This window comes from Canis lupus, chromosome 1 (genome assembly GCF_011100685.1).
Source record: "Canis lupus familiaris isolate Mischka breed German Shepherd chromosome 1, alternate assembly UU_Cfam_GSD_1.0, whole genome shotgun sequence".
NCBI classification, from domain to species: domain Eukaryota; kingdom Metazoa; phylum Chordata; class Mammalia; order Carnivora; family Canidae; genus Canis; species Canis lupus.
This window is the reverse complement of record NC_049222.1, coordinates 73525356-73532149: the sequence shown is the minus strand read 5'-3', so window position 1 is coordinate 73532149 and position 6794 is coordinate 73525356.

Sequence of the window (6794 nt, the reverse complement as noted above, 5' to 3'; positions counted from 1 at the left end):
TACATATGAGATACTTAATAAATACTGGTTGAGCGGTTAACTCAAAAGGGCTAGGTCTCCCTTAAGACCAAGCATATTTGTTTTGTGAGAGAAACATTCTCACTGGTGACATCACAAACTAATTAAAGTCAGATGGTATGCCTGGAGTGTGCTTAGCTGACAAAAAAAATTTATTACAAAAGATTTGGCTTGGCTCTGAGATGTTTTATAGAACTCATAATGAGAAGGGAATGTTTATGATGAGAGTCAGCAAGAGAAGTGAGATGCTGGAGTCACAAATAAAGGATCCTTAAATTTTCTTTTTTTTTTAGATCCTTAAATTTTATCCTTGATCAAAGTGACCTTTGCCACTCTTTCCCAATGGGGAAATGTTTATATCAGAAGCTAGAGAAAACTTTTGAGGGCCTGATACATGTGAAATAACCCTGTCCCTGTGACTGGAGTAGCATGGTTTATGGGTTCAATAATTATAATAGCACTTCACATTTGACTTGGTGTCTATGTGGCACAGGATTAACTTCATAAGAAGAACTCATTTGGCCTGCATTTCCCCCCTCTTCCAGAGCTAGAAGGGTTGATATGATCATCTCCATATTCCAGGGACAGTAACAGATGCTGTTCATTGACCATCTCCCCATGTTCCTGCACATTAAGATATGGAACCTCCATTCCTGGTTCTCTAGGGAGTCCTGGGCTTTTTTTTTTTTTTTTTTTTTTTTTTTACAAGAATCCATTAAGTTCCCAAGGCATCATTTTTTCCCCTTTTCTCTTCTGTATCTAATTTTCTGCTTTTCCTGTGCTCTCATTCCCCACTCTGCATTTTGCAGATGTGTTTATCTACTCCAGCACTAATCCACAGTGAGGACTCCAGGAATCCATCCCCTATTCCTGTTTCTTCTTGTATCGGATCTTGCCATCCTCTGTCTCATGCTTGTCTCTTATTTCTGATTTTCCCATCACAAATTATGGTTTGTTTTTCATAAAAATTTGAATTAATCTTTTTGTGTTCTGCAGTCAACCTTTTCTTTCAGAAACTGCCCTCCATGCTCTCACTTCAACTTACCAAGGTCCTTCCTAAATAGGCAAATTTTTCCCTCAGAGAACTTTGGTTTCAGCTGAGAAAGTCAGCTTTCTTACTTCCCTTTGATCTCATAACAATGTTCTAAGGTAGATAATTGGTTACCTCTACATTGCCGTCTGCAAAAGAACCAGCCGTATGTATTGTTAATTCCAAGTAAGGATGGAATGCAAAGAAAAAATATTAGTAACGAAGAAGAAAAGACAATTTATATGACGTGTAACATGGAAGCATGGGGATAGAAGAAGGAGGAAAAGCTTAGGAAAAGTTATTACTTTCTTTAAGAGGACAAAACAGACACTGATTAACTTCAGACATTGAGAGAAAATAGTGGTTAAACATACAGGCTAAATTTAAGGATGAACCCTGGAAAAAAAAAATAGAAATGCAGTTTATAACTTCCAAACAATAGGGGGATGACAGAAAAAAAAAGAGAGAAAGACATGATCAATCCAAAGAAGGCAACCAAAGTGAGAGTAGCAAAAAAAAAAAAAAAAAAAGAAAAAGAAAAAAGCATGGCAAACTTAAAACACAAAGTAGGAAGATAAGAATGAATTGAAACAAACCAGTAACTAGTAAATGTAAATAGATTTAAATTGCCAGTGAAAAGATACAAGCTCCATTGGATTGAAAAAAAATAGTATAGATGAACCAACCAATCAAAAAAAACCTCACGGTTGGGATCCCTGGGTGGCTCAGGGTTTGAGCGCCTGCCTTCCGCCAAGGGCATGGTCCTGGAGTCCTGGGATGGAGTCCCACATCGGGCTCCCTGCATGGAGCCTGCTTCTCCCTCTGCCTGTGTCTCTGCCTCTCTGTCTCTCATGAATAAATAAATAAAATCTTTTTTTTTTTTTAAAAAAAAAAAACCTCACCATAACCAACCATGTGTTCTTTATAAGAACTAAAACAAAAGAACATAGGATTGAAAATGAAGAGATATAAGAAGCTATATCATACCCTGAATAGTGCTAAAGGGCATATGAGTAGAAGGAAACAAATTACAAAATAAGGTGTGTATTTTGATTTTATTTAAATATATAGAAAATATTGAAATGTTCTGTGTAAATGGCATAGATTATCTCTATTATTTTAGGGCTTTTTAATTTTTTTCTTCTTGATTAACTTCATCTTCTACATTTTTTTTCTTTTTTTTTAAAGATTATTTATTTATTTATTCATGAGAGACACACAGAAAGAGAGAGGCAGAGACAGAGGCAGAGAGAGAAGCAGGCTCCATGCAGGAAGCCTGATATGGGACTTGATTCTGGGACTCCAGGATCATGCCCTGAGCCAACGGCAGACAGATGCTCAACTGCTGAGACACCCAGGCATCCCCTTTTTCATTTTCAATGTGTATGCATTACACATTGTAATGTGTAAAAAAAGAAAAAGCAAAGTGAGGTTTATGTTACCAAAAAATAAATAGCATAAATTAACAGAATAAAAGCAGATGCAGCAGCATTAGTATAAGAAAAGAAAAGAGGGAACAACAGAAGTCATTAAAAGGGCAAAAGGTTATGTTTCATATTGTTAGCAGATATTTTGTGTCATGAAGATAAAATGGTCACGTAACTAAGTGCATTTAACACTGTACTTCAAAATATCTGTGCAAAATGTGATGGAAACAAAAGGAGAAATTAATGAATCAGTTTTGATGATTCCACAGAATCCACAGTAAAAGACTTTAACATCTTTTTAAGAAATCAACAGAAAAAAAGATACAGAGAATTAAAATAATTAAATCAATATACCATTACCAGAGGCAAAGTAGGTGGGGGGAGGAATGAAACAGGTAAAGAGGATTAAGAGTACATTTATATTTTTTATTAATTTTTTAAAATTAATCTGTACCCCCAAGTTGGGGTTCAAACTCATGACTCAAGACGAGGAGTCAGATGTTTCACCAATTGAGCCAGCCAGGCACCTCAAGAATATAATTATCTTGATGAGATGAGAACTGAGTAATAAATGGACTTGTTGAATCACTATGTTTTACACCTGAAATTCAAATAACACTGCATGTTAACTACACTGGCATTTAAAAATAATAATAAACAAACGAACATAAAATGAAATAAATGAACACTGAAAAATAAAAATAAATCAGCAATTGCAAAAAAGACCACTAACAAAATCGGAGACTGCACTGTCCTTTCTTTTTCTTTTTCTTTCTTTTCTTTTCTTTTTTCTTTTTTTTTTTTTTTTTAGGGGGAAGAGGAGCAGAGAGAGAGAGCAAATCTTAATCTCCATGCTGGGGGTGGGCCCTGTTGGGGGACTCCATCTCACAACCTTAAGATCATGACCTGAGTTGAAATCAAGAGTCAGCACTTAACTGACTGAGCCACCCAGGCACCCCTGCACCTTCTTTTCTTACAGACTTAAAATACACACAAAATTTGATCATATTAATAGCCATAAGTGAAATAGCATTAAGTTGCTAAAAAGCAGAAATTACTAGCCTATGTTTGTTGATCATTTTGATTAAAATTATAAAATGAGAAAACACTAAAACTTAAAAACATCATCGTGAAAATTATGAGGTTAAAAAGCCAATCAAAATGAGAAGCACGTACTCTTTGGAATGAATTATAATAGGAGAATACACATCAAAGCCTGTAAGATGTGACCTAAAAGTTGCACAGAGAAAGAGTAGTTTCCAGAAATCAACTTATTAGAAAACAGGAAAATGAAAATAAATGAGCTAGGCATTTAGTGCAGAAACCCAGGAAAAGAACAAAACTAAAATATAAAGTAGAAGAATGAAATAATGGCATAGCAGAAATTAACAACAGAAAAAAAATTAATCTTAGCATGAAATTCAAAATTTGTTTCTTGAAAATACCAGTAATATAAAAATTTCAAAAGAAAGAAGGTAAGTAAAAAGTTAAGAAAAATGAAGATAAAGAGAATTTAGAGATTAAAAATATGAAAGAATACTTTATACAATGTAATATTAATATTTTTAAAATCTAAATGAAATCATTTTCATTTTATAAGTGTATAAATCACTAATGATAGCTCACAAAGTAGAATTCCTCAATATACTAATAAACTATATGAAGATGAAATTTCCTTAACTTGATAAAAGATGTCCTAGAAACCTATATCAAACAGTATAGTAGAAACATTAGAAATATCATCTCCTGGAGTCAGCATATGAGAAGACTGGCCACCTATTCACATTCTCCTATTTAAGTGATTGTACTGGCAATCCTAGTCAGAGCAATATGACGTGAAAAGCAATTATGACATATAAATATTATAAAGGGAACAATGTATCAGTATTTTTAAAAATATTGTATACAGATTCCTGGAGGATCCTCAAGACTCTTTTGTGGGTACCATGAGGTCAGAACTATTTTCATGATAATCCCAAGGCATTATTTTCCTTTTGCACTGTGTTGACATCTGTTTGCACTGTTGGAGCAGAAGCAATGGTGAATAAAACTGATGATGATTTAGCACAAATTGAACCAGTTGTCAGATTCATGACTGCCAACCACCTTACACTATAAAAACTTGACAGTTTCACTTAAGAATGACCTTAATGAAACAATAAAATTTTTATTTAATTTCCACCCATGAATACACATCTTTTCAATGGTCTATGTGATGTAATGGGAAGTACCTATAAGACATTTCTGCTGCCTAAAATTAGATGTGTGATTATTTGAGATGTAAGCTGAACTAGCCATTTTCCGTGGAACACCATGAAAGAACAACTAAAAAGCAAGCTATGTTTATTCAGCCTTGGATATTTGGCAAACATTTTGTCAGAAATAAACACAATTCAAGGAAAATAACAGGATTTGTTGCCAGTAATAACATTTGCTCTTCCACACAAAAATAAGAATTTTGGAAATCTTATATCTTGCACTGTGAATGTAATATATTTCCAATTTAGAGAATTTTATAGTGGTATCATTAGTGATATTAACAAACATTGTTTATTTAATATCAGAAAATAAAATGTGTCAATCTTTTAGTGTCATATCTTAGTGACAAATATTTTTTTAAAAGATCAGTTGATGGTATTACAAAATCATGTACCAAGATAGACAAATAGATTTTTATGTCACATAGTATTAAATGTTTATTGATATGGTTTCATATTCTGCCTTACAATTAATCTTTAAAAAATATACCACTTATCTAATGAATGCTATATGTCAAAGAAGAATGTCCACTATTATCTGAAAAGACTATTAATTTTTTCCTGCCTTTTCCAACTACATATCTAAGGCCAGATACATAATTTTGTTATTTTTGTCATTGTTTTTGGAAAATAGACTTCTTTTTCACAAAAATATATGTTAACATGTAATTAGTTTATTATTTTTTATTGTTTTAATTTTTAAAAAGATTTTAGTTATTTATTCATGAGAGAGAGAGAGAGGCAGAGACACAGGCAGAGAGAGAAGCAGGCTCCATGCAGGGAGCCGGATGTGGGACTCGATCCCGGGACTCCAGGACTACACTCTGGGCCGAAGGCAGGAGCTCAACCGCTGAGCCACCCAGGTGTCCCAGTTTATTATTATTTTTAAATGAACTGTTAAGTATTTTAACAACTTATCTGTTTCAATTCTAATGTAAATATGGATATACATAACCCACTGTATACCAAAGAATTTAATTTTGCCCAAAAAGATGTCTGGCCTTTACCCTCAGCTTCTAGGAGTTAATTTTTGTTTGCCTGGAGGCCTTGGATTAACCAGATTGTAATGATATGATTTAAATTGAGGGCTAGCCACACCTTAGGGGCTGACCTAGTCAGAAAGGCCAACAATGTGATTAATGGGTCTCTTGCTATCAGTTGACTTGCAGGCTAAGATCAACTACAAGAGCAATCAACCAATCATGCCTATATAATGGAGCCCCAATAAAAACTCCAAACAGTAGGTTTGGGCAAGCTTCCCTGGTTGGCAATAATCTGTGTATTTTCACACCAGGAGAATACATTTGATACTTCGCTGGATTCCGTTCTACAAAGGTTTCCCCTGTGATTTTAATCTGTATCCTTTCTCTGTGACAAACTGTAACTGTGAGTATAATACCTTTCAGTGAACCTGAGGGTTTTGTGAACCCCCTCATATTTGCAATTAGTGTCAGAAATTCAACCAGTCTTAGAAACTGTGTCCCCTAACTCTTCCCACTCACAAAAACAAAAGTTTGGTAATTCTTGAGAATTATAAAGTTTCCCAAAAACAAAAATTTAAAATTTTTTCAAATCTTTTCTTCTTTCTCTTTCTTTCTTTCTTTCTTTCTTTCTTTCTTTCTTTCTTCTTTCTTTCTTCTTTCTTTTTTTTTTTTTTAAAGTTTTTATTTATTTATGATAGTCACAGAGAGAGAGAGAGAGAGGCAAAGACACAGGCAGAGGGAGAAGCAGGCTCCATGCACCGGGAGCCCGATGTGGGATTCGATCCCGGGTCTCCAGGATCGCGCCCTGGGCCAAAGGCAGGCGCCAAACCGCTGCGCCACCCAGGGATCCCTTTCTTTCTTCTTTCTTTCTTTCTTTCTTTCTTTCTTTCTTTCTTTCTTTCTTTCTTTCTTTCTTTCTTCTTTTTCTTTCTCTTTCTTTCTTGCTTTCTTTCTTTCTCTTTCTTTCTTTCTTTCTTTCTTTCTCTCTTTCTTCTTTCTTCTTTCTTTTGAAAGAGAGAGAGAGAAAGAGAGAGAGAGAGCGTGAGTGGAGGGGGAAGTAGAGGGAGAGGGAGAGAGA